The sequence below is a fragment of the Helianthus annuus genome, chromosome 8, assembly GCF_002127325.2.
Source record: "Helianthus annuus cultivar XRQ/B chromosome 8, HanXRQr2.0-SUNRISE, whole genome shotgun sequence".
In the NCBI taxonomy this organism is placed as follows: domain Eukaryota; kingdom Viridiplantae; phylum Streptophyta; class Magnoliopsida; order Asterales; family Asteraceae; genus Helianthus; species Helianthus annuus.
This window is the reverse complement of record NC_035440.2, coordinates 149908831-149923015: the sequence shown is the minus strand read 5'-3', so window position 1 is coordinate 149923015 and position 14185 is coordinate 149908831.

Here is a 14185-nt window from a genome sequence, read left to right as displayed (position 1 = left end):
CACCGCTTGGAGGCGTGACGTGACCAGGATCGAGCCACCAATCATATTGAGCAACGTATTTAAGTAAATAAAACCAACCACAATACAATTGGTGACCAAAAGCCAGTTAACCAAGTTTTAAATTAAACAGCGGAAGCATAAACATAAATTCAACAACATAAGTTCGTAGTTCATAAGTTTAAAGTCCCGAAACATAAGTTCCCATATGTTTATAAAGATTAATTACTAAGTACGGGACATAACAGTCCGCATCCCACAACGACCTCCTTCTCGTGCAAGCTCCATAAGCATCTAACGACCTGTAAGGCATGTAACAACGAGTCAACAACAAAGTTGAGTGAGTTCACGTTTGGTTATTTAGTTTTAAGTTGTTTCTGAAAACGTGGTTTGTCTTTCGTTGGCGTAATTGCCGTGGGGGTTACCCCGTAGTTGAAAGTAAAATTAACCAGTTCATTCCTTATTACCCAAACCATATCCAAGATTAGTGGGGGCTTCCCCATGTGAACCACTAGACCGCATGATATCGACTACTACGCAAGTAAGTTGTGCCCTACATCAGTGTCTATCATCACTGATGGTTTGCCATATTCCATTAGTACACGCCCGTCCGACTGGCACGGTGTGAGGTTTGTTAAACCTATCAGCGCTATTAACTAATGACCCGCTCGCCATTGGTCTCGGCGATTAAGTCGATATAAAATGAGGGACTTATGATAGAGTTTTGTCTAGGAAGTTTTAAGGTTGTTGTCCTACCCAAGGAGGATGAACGTACGTAGTTCTACCCAAGGAGAATACGCAGGATTAATATTGGCATCCTACCCAAGGAGGATGGCCGTACATATCCTACCCAAGGAGGATATGTAGATTCAGTTTTAAATTCTTAACCCATTCCCAAACCACCGGGAATCCCATGCCTTAGAAAGTGTGTGAGCTCACCTCGGTTTGCTCGGTTAGATTCTCAAAGATAGCTAACAGTCAAGGTCGGTCAATCACGTCCAAGTATGATTACCACTTAGTTTATTAGTGACTTCAAATAAGCACAAAATTCCTACACGCATCTACCACATAACATGCATCACTTTAACGATTTATGCCCATATAAACTTCCCACCTATTCCCATTCATAAGCAAACATACGACATTGCACATAACACTTTTATTGACATATAACATGTTAGATTATTCTCAGGTGACCTACCCGACATTTAGACACGCAAATCACCACTTATGTCGTTTCAGCTTTTATATTCAAAACTGGGCTGTTTTCGGGGATTTTAATAAAATAGTTAACTTACTTCAAAAATTCCCAAGTTTTTACAGGATGTCTTATATGATCCAAATTTTATTGTGTAAAAATATCGGGGTCCAGTTCATTACCAATATTTTATAGAAATTCATTTACCCGACTGCAATCAGATTTGTTACTTTCTGATTGCAGTCTACGGAATAATTCACTAAAAATTATTCGTGAGTCCGATTGACGAAATTCTAGTTGGAAGGTCACGGCGACAACAGTGACCATCTACGGTAAAAATTCCATGAGCTAATTCTACTCAGTTTTTAAGTTATGATTTCGAATACAACACACTTTTTCTGCAGTAAAAACACAGCTTGAGCTGCTGTCCAAAAACAGTCCTTTAAAAATAGTAAACGGCCTCGAAAAATTACGATTCCAGTGCCATTTGTTCGATTATTCAAAAATACATAATTTAGGCTTCAGAAAATCAATTTTGAGATTTATAATGGTCCAGTTACAGCCTGTTGAAGTCGGCTGAAAATGTAAATCAGCATAGTTATTTATAGTTTATTCCATTCAATGTTCTTGTAAATAGCATCATACTACAACTTTTAACTACAAACAAGATGATCAAGGGTTTAGCAAGGACTTACCACTAGCTTAAAGCTAGGGATGAATCTAATGAGAAAATGTTGAGAAAAGATGATGAAAAAGCTAGAACAAGCTCCTTTGAATGCTCTTCAAGATGCAACCTTCATGGATCCTTCAAAGCTTTGAATGGAACTTGAATATGAAGGAGATGGTGATGTCAAAATGGCGGTGATGGTGGCTGCTGTGGGGGAGCCGAAAATGAGAGAGAGAGAAGTGAGGTGAGAGAGTGAATAGGGTGCATTGGAACTCATGAGCCACCCTATTTGTAATGAGTGTGATTTCTTGGCCAATGTAGCAAATAAAGGAGGCCCAATCACAAATTAGAAGAATTATTTGGTAGAGATTTGAAATGATTAGGGGTGGGGTCCATGGGGATCAAAAATCGGTTGGGGGGGGGGTAAATTGTAAAATTTGATAATTAGTGGGTAAATAACTAGGAGGTTAAGGGTATTTTCTAGAATAGTGAGTGTATGCCATGTTTCTATAGTGTGTAGGGAATTTTTGAGACCATAATTATTTAAGAATAATAAAATAATATTTCTGACAAAATTTTGGTGTCCCGGGTAATGTCCGGTTGTTCGGTCGGATACTATTTCGTTAATTTGTTTAATTGTTCCGTAAGGTGTCTTATAGGTATATTTTTGTAACATAATTAATTTTCAACACTCAGGAAAGCATAACGGACTATTTAATGACCTTTCTGTACACTATTAGTATGTCAACAAGTACATGTAAGTATAACACAGTAATCAGAGAGCAGTTAAGTAATTCCACATAGTCGTCAAACACTTTAATTATCAATAATAAATTCTACGGAATACATGAAATTTTGAGGGTTGTCACATTCTCCCCCTGTTAAGAAAATTTCGTCCCGAAATTTAGCACTTGGTTACTGAGGAAGCTAGTTAAGTTGCGTTGTTTTCCTGATTTTCCCGGGGTGTCACATCATCCCCTTGTTGATTTGGAATTTCGTCCCGAAATTCTGTGGTAGCTTCAGCCTCAGTAGTGGTTGCATTTTTCTTAAACAGCTGGGGATACTTGAGTTTCATTTGGTATTCTCGTTCCCAGGTATACTTTGGGCCACGGCGGGAATCCCAACGAACTCGGACGAGAGGTATTCTGGTACTCTTGAGAATCTTAACATCTCGATCAGTAATCTCTACTGGTTCCTCGACGAATTGCAGCTGGTCGTCGATAGTGAGCTCCTGCAAGGAACTATGAGGGTCTCATCTGACAGACACTTCTTTAGATTCGACACGTGGAAAACGTTGTGGACTCCGCTGAGTTCGGCCGGTAGATTCAGCCTGTAAGCGACCTTGCCAATTTTCTCAATGATCTCGAATGGTCCGACATAACGCGGATTGAGTTTGCCTCATTTTCCAAAACGAACTACACCTTTCCAAGGTGAGACTTTGAGTAGCACTTGATCCCCAACCTGGAACTCGAGTGGTTTCCTTCGCTTATCAGCATAGCTTTTCTGGCGGTCACGAGCTGCCGCCATTCGCTGCCGTATCTGAGCAATCTTTTCGGTTGTATCTACTACAAGTTCTGGGCCAGTGATTTGGCTGTCACCAACTTCTGCCCAACAGAGAGGTGATCGGCACTTTCGCCCATACAATGCCTCAAACGGAGCGGCCTGGATACTGGTGTGGTAACTGTTGTTATATGAAAACTCCACTAACGGGAGATGCTTTTCCCAGCCGTTACCAAAGTCGATTACACATGCCCTAAGCATGTATTCAAGGGTTTGGATGGTGCGTTCAGATTGCCCATCCGTCTGTGGTTGGTAAGCGGTGCTCATATCTAAACGTGAGCCAAAAGACTTATGCATAGCTTGCCACAGTTCAGAGGTAAAACGAGCGTCACGATCAGAAATGATGGAGGTTGGCACTCCGTGCCTTGATACCACTTCCTTTAAGTAGATGTCTGCTAGGGTAGAAAACTTATCCGTTTCCTTGATAGGCAGAAAATGCGCAGACATGGTCAGTCGATCCACTATCCGCGTTGAGATCTGGGCAGGCCAGTGACGAAATCCATGGAAATTTGCTCCCATTTCCATTTTGGTATCTCTGGTTGTTGAAGTGGGCCTGATGGTTTCTGGTATTCGACCTTGACTCTCGCACAAGTCAAACATTTGCTGACGTAGGTTGCTATGCTGGCTTTCATACCAGGCCACCAGTATGTAGTCTTTAGGTCGTGGTACATCTTATCCGAACCAGGATGTACCGAATAACGAGACTTATGTGCTTCATCCATCACAAGCTCGCGTAGGTCTCCATACAGTGGAACCCAAATGCGCCCGTTAACATAGTAGGCACCGTTTTCCTTTTGTTCTAGCCGTTGCCTCGATCCTTGTAAGGACTCAGCCCTGATGTTCTCTGCCTTCAATGCTTTAACCTGAGCATCGCGAATCTGAGCGGGAAGGTTGGATTGGATGGTAAGCTGTAAAGCACGTACACGCTTGGGTATAGTATCCTTTCGACTGAGGGCGTCGGCCACCACATTGGCTTTGCCCGGGTGATATTTGATAGCGTATTCATAATCATTGAAGAGTTCGACCCATCGGCGTTGTCGCATATTCAATTCCATTTGCTTAAAGACATGCTCAAGACTCCTGTGATCGGTGTAAATGGTGCACTTGGTACCGTACAGGTAATGTCTCCATATCTTAAGCGTGAAGACAACTGCTCCCAATTCCAGGTTGTGCGTAGTGTAGTTCCTTTGGTGAACTTAAGTTGGCGCGATGCGTAGGCAATGACCTTGTCACGTTGCATCAACACACAACCAAGTCCTTGGATGGAAGCGTCGCAGTAAACCACAAAATCATCTGTGCCTTCAGGCAATGAGAGGATTGGTGCGCTACAAAGTCTATCTTTCAAGTGCTGAAATGCGGACTCCTGTGCATCACCCCAACGATAGGTGACACCTTTTTGAGTCAGTGAAGTGAGGGGTTGCGCAATCTTGGAGAAATCCATGATGAATCTTCTGTAGTATCCTGCCAAACCCAAGAATTGGCGGATTTCTGTTGGTGTACGGGGTGCAGGCCAGTTCTTGATCGAGTCAAACTTGGATGGATCTACATGAATTCCATCTTTGTTTACCACATGGCCTAGAAAGTGGACTTCGCGAAGCCAGAAGTCACACTTTGAAAACTTGGCATACAACTGCTCTTTTCGGAGAAGTTCCAGAATAAGCCTCAGATGTTGCTCGTGTTCCTCCTGACTCTTAGAATAGATCAGGATGTCATCAATGAACACTATGACAAACTTATCCAGGTAGGGCTTGCACACTCGGTTCATGAGATCCATGAAGACCGCAGGTGCATTCGTTAATCCGAAAGGCATAACCAGAAACTCGTAATGGCCGTAACGAGTTCTGAATGCTGTTTTGGAGACGTCCTCCTTTCGGACTCTCAACTGATGGTAGCCTGACCTTAGGTCAATCTTAGAATAGATACTCGACCCTTGCAACTGGTCGAACAAGTCATCAATGCGTGGAAGAGGATAACGATTCTTCACGGTCACCTTGTTGAGTTCGCGGTAGTCAATACACATTCTGAAGGTACCGTCTTTCTTCTTTACGAATAACACTGGAGCTCCCCAAGGCGAAGAACTAGGACGTATGAAACCCTTTTCCAAGAGTTCTTGTAGTTGCGTGGACAGTTCTTCAAGTTCGGACGGAGCAAGTCGATAAGGTGCACGAGCTATTGGTGCTGCTCCAGGAGCTAGCTCGATTTGAAACTCGACTTGGCGATGAGGCGGAAGACCAGGTAATTCCTCGGGAAATACCTCAGGAAAGTCACGCACAATAGGAATGACTTCTATCTTCTTTTCTTCCGCGGATGAATCAGAAGCGAGGGCTAGAATAACGGTGTGGCCCTTTCACAACCATTTCTGGGCCTTACGGAATGAGATGATGCCTACAACAGCACCACTCTTGTCGCCACGAATTACGAGGGGTTCTTTACCAGGACGAGGAATACGGACGATTTTCTCCTTGCAAATAATCTCCGCTTGATGATGAGATAGCCAATCCATCCCAATAACGACGTCGAAACTACCAAGTGTGATGGGAATAAGATCGATAGAGAAGGTCTGACCAGCTAAGATGAGGTTACAACCCTTAACTATGTGCGTGGCCTCGAGACCTTTACCGTTTGCTAGCTCTACCGTGTGTTTGGTGGTCAAAAGTGTTGCAGTACGTTTAAGCATCTGACTAACTTTTAAGGACTGTTGGTGCAGTCATCTGTCGTCTTCGTCTGATGTCGAGTCTCAGTCTCAGAGTGGATTTGATCAAACATGACATCGGAAATCAAGATTTGAAGCCTGGCCATTTGAATTAAGATCGGTCGTTTGAAGTCATGTCCGTTTGAAGGACTACCGTTTGAAGGTTTGGTCGTTTGAAGGCTAACCGTTTGAGCATGTTCAAACGGTCAGGCCATTCCTATAAATAGTCCTCAAATGGTTATCATTTGTAACGTGTGTGTAATTCGATACCGAGGTGCTGCTGGTATTTCCTCTCGTTGTAGAGAATTGTTTATTGAATGAAAAGAGGATTATAGTGATTTTCTAGCTGTTTACAAGTTCGTTTCTTAGTTTCCGCCTCTGAAACGGATTAGAGCTCTTCCAAACGACTCATTTAGGTCGTAAATCCGATCCTACAATTGGTATCAGAGCTCAGGACGAGGAGTTCTTGCCATTTTCAGCTTGAAAATCTGATTTTCTACACCTTCTTTCTCAAAGCCGATACTTTCCACGGTCAAAATCAGCTCAAAACTTAACATTGTGTTCGGAATTGACATTTAACAAAGCCTTAAAAGATTCAGACTGAAAATCGAAGTAAACTGATAGAAAGCTGCTTGTCCGTTTGAAACTGTTCGGGAAATGATGACGTCATAGACTGTTTCGTTTGAAATCAGGTTCCTATCGTTTGAAAACCGTCCAATCGTTTGAAGCATCGTTTGAAGCTACTGTCCTATCGTTTGAAGCTGTTGTCCGTTTGAACAATATCCTGTCGTTTGAACAGATCATTACCGTTTGAAACTGTTCCGTTTGAAAGTTCATCGTTTGAACCAACTTTCGTTTGAAAACGTGTGTTCCGTTTGAAAGCGAACTGATCGTTTGAAATAGGGTACCATTTGAAACTTTATTGTCCGTTTGAAAGTTGTTCAGTGTGTTAAATATGGATTCTGAGTTTTATAACGCTTTTGCAACACCGATGTCAGTGACTCAAAGTGCTATGATTGAAAATGAAACCGGAACATCTCAGAAACCACCCAAACTCATGGATATTGATGACTATAACATGTGGTCTGAACGTTTTGGAAATTGGGTCGAGGCTTATCATCTAGATGCGTGGGAACACACTGAAGAGCCATATGTTAAGCCCAGAAAGAACGATGTTGTGAATGGTACTCCGTTAACACTTAGAGAGATGAGTACTGCAGATAAAAAGAAATATCGAGATGAGAAATTGATGGTGAGTCTGCTTCAGCAAGCGATAAAAGAAGATATTTTGATACTGCTACAACATGATGGAACTGCACATTCGATTTGGACAGAGTTGGAAGCAAAGTTTACTGGAAGTGACGATATGCTTAGGAATAAGATGTCTCTCATGAAAAAGGAATTTGACTTATTTAGGGGATTGAAAAATGAAAGTACCAAGCAAATAACTGATAGATATTGTAACTTGGTGAGAAATATGACGAAACTTGGTGTTAAGAAAGATACTGATGAATTGATTGAAAAACTTGCAGATGCGCTACCATATGAAACATGGGGAACATTTCTGATGATGATGTGGTCAAACAAAACAGATTATAAGAAAATGACACTGGGAGATTTTATCAATTATCTGGAAGTTCAGGAGATGGAGCAGAGGAAGATCGCTAGAATGAAAAACTATGATGGAGATCAGGATATCAGTTTGTACTATAAGCGTGGTGCTACAGATTCTACAAAGTATTCTCCAAAGATCGAAACTGCTTACAGTGTTAAAGATTCTCCTGAGAAGAAGGCATCTCAAGGATCAAACAGCACAAGATTTTCATCATACGATCCTAACATCTCTGTAACAAAGAATGGTAGAAAACTTCAGTGTAACATTGTGTTAAACCTTGAAAATGATCAAGACTACACTGAAGAAATTGCAAAAAATCAAATGTCTTTGTTAGGGATGATTTTAGAGTCTTATAGTTGCTTTGTTGCAGGAAAGATCGGAAATCCAATGCTTACGAAAGAGGATTACGATCAAATCGATGCTGAGGAAATGGAATTGATAGATATCAAATGGTGTATGGCGAGTGTGATGAGACGTGCTGAAAAGTTTAAACAAATTACAGGCCGTGATGATTTTCGTGATGCAAACGTTTCAGCTTTGGGTTTTGATAAATCTAAAGTTACGTGTTTTCGTTGCAGGGAGAAGGGGCATTTCAAGAGGGAGTGCAAAAACCGTGAAGCTACCAGAGCCCAGAACCCTTTTGGAAATAACGACTATCACAAGAAGGTCATCTATCATCAAATCACACCACCAGCACAGCAACAGGCACAAACAGCTAATGGGAGAGATGTGGTTGATAGAAAGGCATGTGTTGTTAGTCAGGGAAAATATGATAATTTTACCTGGGAAAAGTATCTTCAGAAAGACAGCAAAGTGTGTTTGGCTGAACAAAATGATGAGAAGTTGGCTGAAGGTTTTACTTGGGATGATTTTTGTCCGGATCAAGATCTCATGACCAAAGAGATGTCCAAAAACACTTCTCATGCTTTCTTTGCTAATGCATATGATTTGAAATGTGCAGAAAGGTGCAGAAAAGTCATGGAAGCTGCTGAAGAAAGACGAAGGAAGAACAAAGAAGAGGAAGAAGAGGAAGAGAGATTGAAAACTGAAGCGAAAGCTGAGAAAAGAAGAAGAGCTGAGTTTTTACAAGCAAGCAGAAGTGTCAAAGAAGTTCCAGAATATGAAGTGAAAATTGAGGCAGAACGAGTTGAAGTTTCTGAAAAGTGCATGAACTGTGATTCATTAATCAAACAAAACAATGAGTTGTTGCACAATATTCACAAGTTGAAAGAATCGTATGACACAATGAACAGAGAAATCAACAAATATACTGATTCGAGTGGTGAACAAGCAATGGCGATGAATACTTTGAAAGTAGCATATCTTAGACAGCTGGATGATGCTAACTTTCATATAAAAAATGTGCTGATTTAGAATTGGAGCTGGCGACACAGAAGATAGATGAGAAAGTTAAAAAGTTGTTAAACAGTTACTCATGTTCTTCTTTTGTTGTTGACAGGATTTATCCAGTAGTGGAGAATTTGAAGACGTTTGAAGAAATGAAAGTGACTGAAGATGAAGGAAAAGTGAAATCTTCTGGTAAGAAATCAAGTGTGGTCTATAATAGATGTCCGCCCCCGGTCGAATATGGATTTATGCCTCGAAATCCAAATTCTGAAAGAGTCAATAAGCAATCAATTTGCAATGGGAGTCTGGGTCGTCGGATAACTTGCCAGATAGTATCGATGTCACGTATATGTCATCCGACACTGATCATGAGTCAAAGTTGTTAAAAAGTGTGATCGATCAGGTGTTAGAAAAAGATGACAGTGAAGTGTCAAAACCGGAGTCCAAACCCGAGTCAAAGTCTAGGTCAAATGCGTCAAAGCCGACATTCAATAAGAACAAACGGGTTTATGATAAAGAATTTTTACTTTCGAAATCTAATTTGAATGATGAATCAGTCAAAGTGGCATATACTTTGAAAGGTTCTGACAAATTATATTCTGACGAGAGTTTTCCAATAAGAAGTCTCAGATTTGAAATGATTCAAAAGGTTTTCAAAATAACAGAAATTAATATTTCTGAAATAAAAGATTTAAATCTTTCCGGAAAACCTAAACAATACACTTCAAGAGTTCAACAAAGAATTAACAAGAAAATGGGTTACAATTGTGGTTATAGTTTCCAAAAGAAACCAAACCATAATCGTAATTTCAAAAAGAAAGGTCTTGGTTTTGTTCCACCGAAAAACTATAAAAATGAAAAAATGTATAAATCAAAAACTATGTTTGTTTCAGGGAAAACGTCAGAAGCTGAAAAAGAACAATCATTTAGAAAGCAGACGAATCAGGAATTCCTTGCCAAGAAGCAAGAAGTGTTAAAGAAGAATGTTGTTCAGAAGAAGATAGAAATCAGAACCTGTTTTCAGTGTAAAGCTGTTGGTCATGTTGCTAAAGATTGTCCGAAGGCATTCAAACCAAAACAGGAAGTCTCTGGTAAAATGAAAGAAAAAGTTGTTGAGAAGACTGTACTGTCAACCCGGAAATTCACTTGCTTTGAAAATTCAACTTTTGAGAAAGGAGAATGTTCAAAGAGTGCTTCAAAAAGGAAAGCTAATGTGCCAAATCAAAAATGGGTTGTGAAAGGTTCAGGTAATAGTTCTGGTGATGAATTTGATTCCATAAAATCAGAGGAGCCATGTGTTGAGAAAAAGATTGAAAGGAAAGTTCCAACCATGAACGATGAAAATTTTCCATCGTTGTGTGCTGAAAATTTTATGAAGAAAGTTGGAAAAGTTGAAATTTCAAATCAATTTTATTCTGACAAGAAAAAATTTGATGTTGAAAAGACTTTCAACGGAAATGTGAAACGTATCTTTGGACAAATGGTCAACGGTAAGGCCAAAAGTATCGAAGATTTTTATGCTTCCAAAGGACGTGTTTACAAGTCTGTTGAAAGAAAAGATGAAAAAGATGTAGTTACACCCAAGGAAGGTTAGGCTTGGGTGGATATATTTTTCAAAGAATAAAAACCTGATTTGCCGGAGATCCCAAGTTGGTAATCGTGGATCATGAATCGGCATCCTTCTAAATCTGTGTTTGAGAAATTGCAGGACTTGCCGGAACTCCCAGGTTTGTAAGCGTGGAGTATGAATCGGCACCTTGAGAATTCAACCAACTGATGGTAATTGGTTGAAAAACAGGTTTGAGTTGTATGTATGTGATTGTTATAAGTGGTTCAGAATTTGAACTAGGTTGATCGTACAAGTGGTTAAATCAAGGTCATTAATTTGAATTTGAGTTAACTATCATTCAAAAGATTGGTAAAACAATGTGATGATTTGATCCCCAAATTTTACAAGTGGTAAAATCAACAAAACTTATTTTCCGGAAAAACCATTTTGATTAAAACAAACTTAAGTGTTTTGAAATCTAAATGGGAAAATAGTTTGTTGTGAGGGGGAGTTCTGATTGTTTATGCCAAGCGAATAACGAATTGAAGTGATTCGATATCAGTTGTCATGTTCTGTACAGTTTGTTTTCAATTTTCATTAGATGTATTTGAATTTTGGGGGGAGTAAGAATTTTTAGAAAATCCAAAAACATCAGAAAATTTGAAAAAGTCAAAAACATGATAAAACTGAAAAATGAGTTTTTGTTGCATAAAAGAGGAAATGATAGTACATCAGTGGACTATCACGACACGCTAAAGAAATGTATAGTCAAAAATGTGATAAACAATCTTACTGTGGATGTGTCAGTAGGTTTTCGCACATTTAGTAAACTGTAACGAGATATAAACCTAAAATCAAACTTGCTTATTCTGTGGGTTAACAAAACTGCTTGGATATATAGGTAACCCCTGAAATCTTGTTTGAAAGGTCCCGTATTCTGAGATACTAGGTCTTTATACTCAGTGATATCTGGGGTATTATCCCGGGACTTCTGCTGTATGGAAATATTGACCTAGTCCCCGGATAATGCTTTTCGCAAAATGCTTGAAACATAGCATCGCCCTCAGCAAGCTGATGAAACAATAAAATTGATAGTCGCTGCTGTTGTAATCAAAAGATCCTCTAAAGGGGACCCACCTAAAGTCGAAGCCGTCATCTCTCTGCGTATACGGAAGTATCGACCTGAGCTCTCACGGCCCTCGCACATAACCCCTTTACAGATATCAGCTGTGGTATACTCACCTGTAAGACTGAATTTTGGGATCTGGATACGGGAGTATATTCGAGTAATGGGACACACGGATAAGTTTAAGTATCTAAGAAACTAATTGCGTATCTCGAAACAGTTGAAATCTGTGTGAAAATTTAAGAGGACAAACATACTGACAATATAGGTAAATTGTTTAGAACTGAAAATGAAATCAGCTTAACGGTGTTAGTGACATGTCTCATAAACTGATATGATCCTCTTACACGAACTTACAAAAATATTGTCTGTAAATATTTCGTTTCTGCATTTACTTCTATTCAAAAATTCAAAAAGATTTTTGGTGAGTTTTAGCATAAAATTTTGAAAATTCAAAAGGATTTTTGACAACTGATATTGAAAAGCAGATTTTCAAAATTCTGAGTGCTAAATATGATGAGCAATATTTGAGGGGGAGTGTTTGTTTGGAATTTAATGTTTTCATAATCTAACCCTAAAATGGTTCTTCTGGTTGGAAGATCTGTAATTGTTTTGATAGAGACTCTGAATAGTGCGAGTGTTTACATTTGAAATATGTATGTGAGAGAAATTTACTTTGAGGTAGAGTTTTTGCAGGATAGGATGAAAAGTTGCTAGTCAGAAAGCCAGACAACGATCCTAAAGCTGATGATGCTGATGATCTGAAGAAATGCCAGCATATCGCAAAGGGGAGTCTGAAGACCTGCAAGAATAGACTGAAAGTGAAGCTCAGAAACAGATCAAGACTGAAGATTGTGAAGACTCGACACTTCAGACTCGTCAACATCTGAGGGGGAGTCTGTTGGTGCAGTCATCTGTCGTCTTCGTCTGATGTCGAGTCTCAGTCTCAGAGTGGATTTGATCAAACATGACATCGGAAATCAAGATTTGAAGCCTGGCCGTTTGAATTAAGATTGGTCGTTTGAAGTCATGTCCGTTTGAAGGACTACCGTTTGAAGGTTTGGTCGTTTGAAGGCTAACCGTTTGAGCATGTTCAAACGGTCAGGCCATTCCTATAAATAGTCTTCAAACGGTTATCATTTGTAACATGTGTGTAATTCGATACCGAGGTGCTGCCGGTATTTCCTCTCGTTGTAGACAATTGTTTATTGAATGAAAAGAGGATTATAGTGATTTTCTAGCTGTTTACAAGTTCGTTTCTTAGTTTCCGCCTCTGAAACGGATTAGAGCTCTTCCAAACGACTCATTTAGGTCGTAAATCCGATCCTACAAGGACACGTAGCTAGTATCCGCACCCGAATCAAATAAAACAGTAACAAAGAAATCATCCAGAAGAAACTTACCCATCACAACGTTGGGATCGTTCCTTGCTTCACCCTGACCAATCACGAACACACGACCTTGGGCGCCATTGCCATTATTATTACCTCCGTTGTTGTTTCCATTGTGGTTCCCGTTTCTTTGGTTGTTGTTCTGATTCTGGTTCAGTTGGGGGCAGTTCCTCTTAAAGTGGCCTTCAGCGCCACACTGAAAGCATCCTTTATTTCCCTGCTGATGCGGCTGCTGGTGGTTCTGTGGGGCTTGTTGTTGTTGCTGGCGATTCTGATTCGCAATACGTGGGCTCCTGCAATCTTTGGCTTCGTGGCCCAGCTTGTGACATCTCTGACAACGGCCCTTGTTGCACGGCCCGCTGTGATGCAGATTACACCGATTGCACTTAGGGTGATTTTCTCTTGTACCCACCCTGACCTTGATTCCCAGAAGACTGCTGACTGGGCTCCTGTACTCATCTGTCTTTCGCTGCTGGGATTGAGCTGAAGCAGAACCCTTGCCCAAATTTCCATCCCACATGCGCTTATTATCATTAGGAGCGTCAGAAGCAGTAGCGCTAATACGTTTGGGCAGTTTGTTCTGCTCAACTGCCTGATCAGTTAGCTGAGGTTACGTGACTCTGAATCTCTGGTACAAGACCCTTGAGGTACAGCTCAATGCGCTTGATGGGAGGGTCTACCATAGTGGGACACAAGATAGCCAATTCATTCGACCTCTTCGTGTATGCCTCGATCTCAGACCCCGTCATTTTCAAATTGAAAAATTCCACCTCCAGCTTGTGGATGTCATCACGACTGCAGTACTCTTCTTTGATCAGTTCTTTGAAACCGTTCCATGGGGTGGCATTAGCAACCGCCAGCCCTAGCAGTTGAACCTGTGCTTTCCACCAGGTTAATGCAACACCCTCAAGTGTTCCAGTAGCATATTTCACCCTACGATCCTCTGGGCATTCACACATTTCGAAGACAGATTCGAGCTTCTCGAACCAGTGAAGGAGACCTACAGCTCCTTCTGTGCCGCTGAAAGTACTAGGTCGACAATC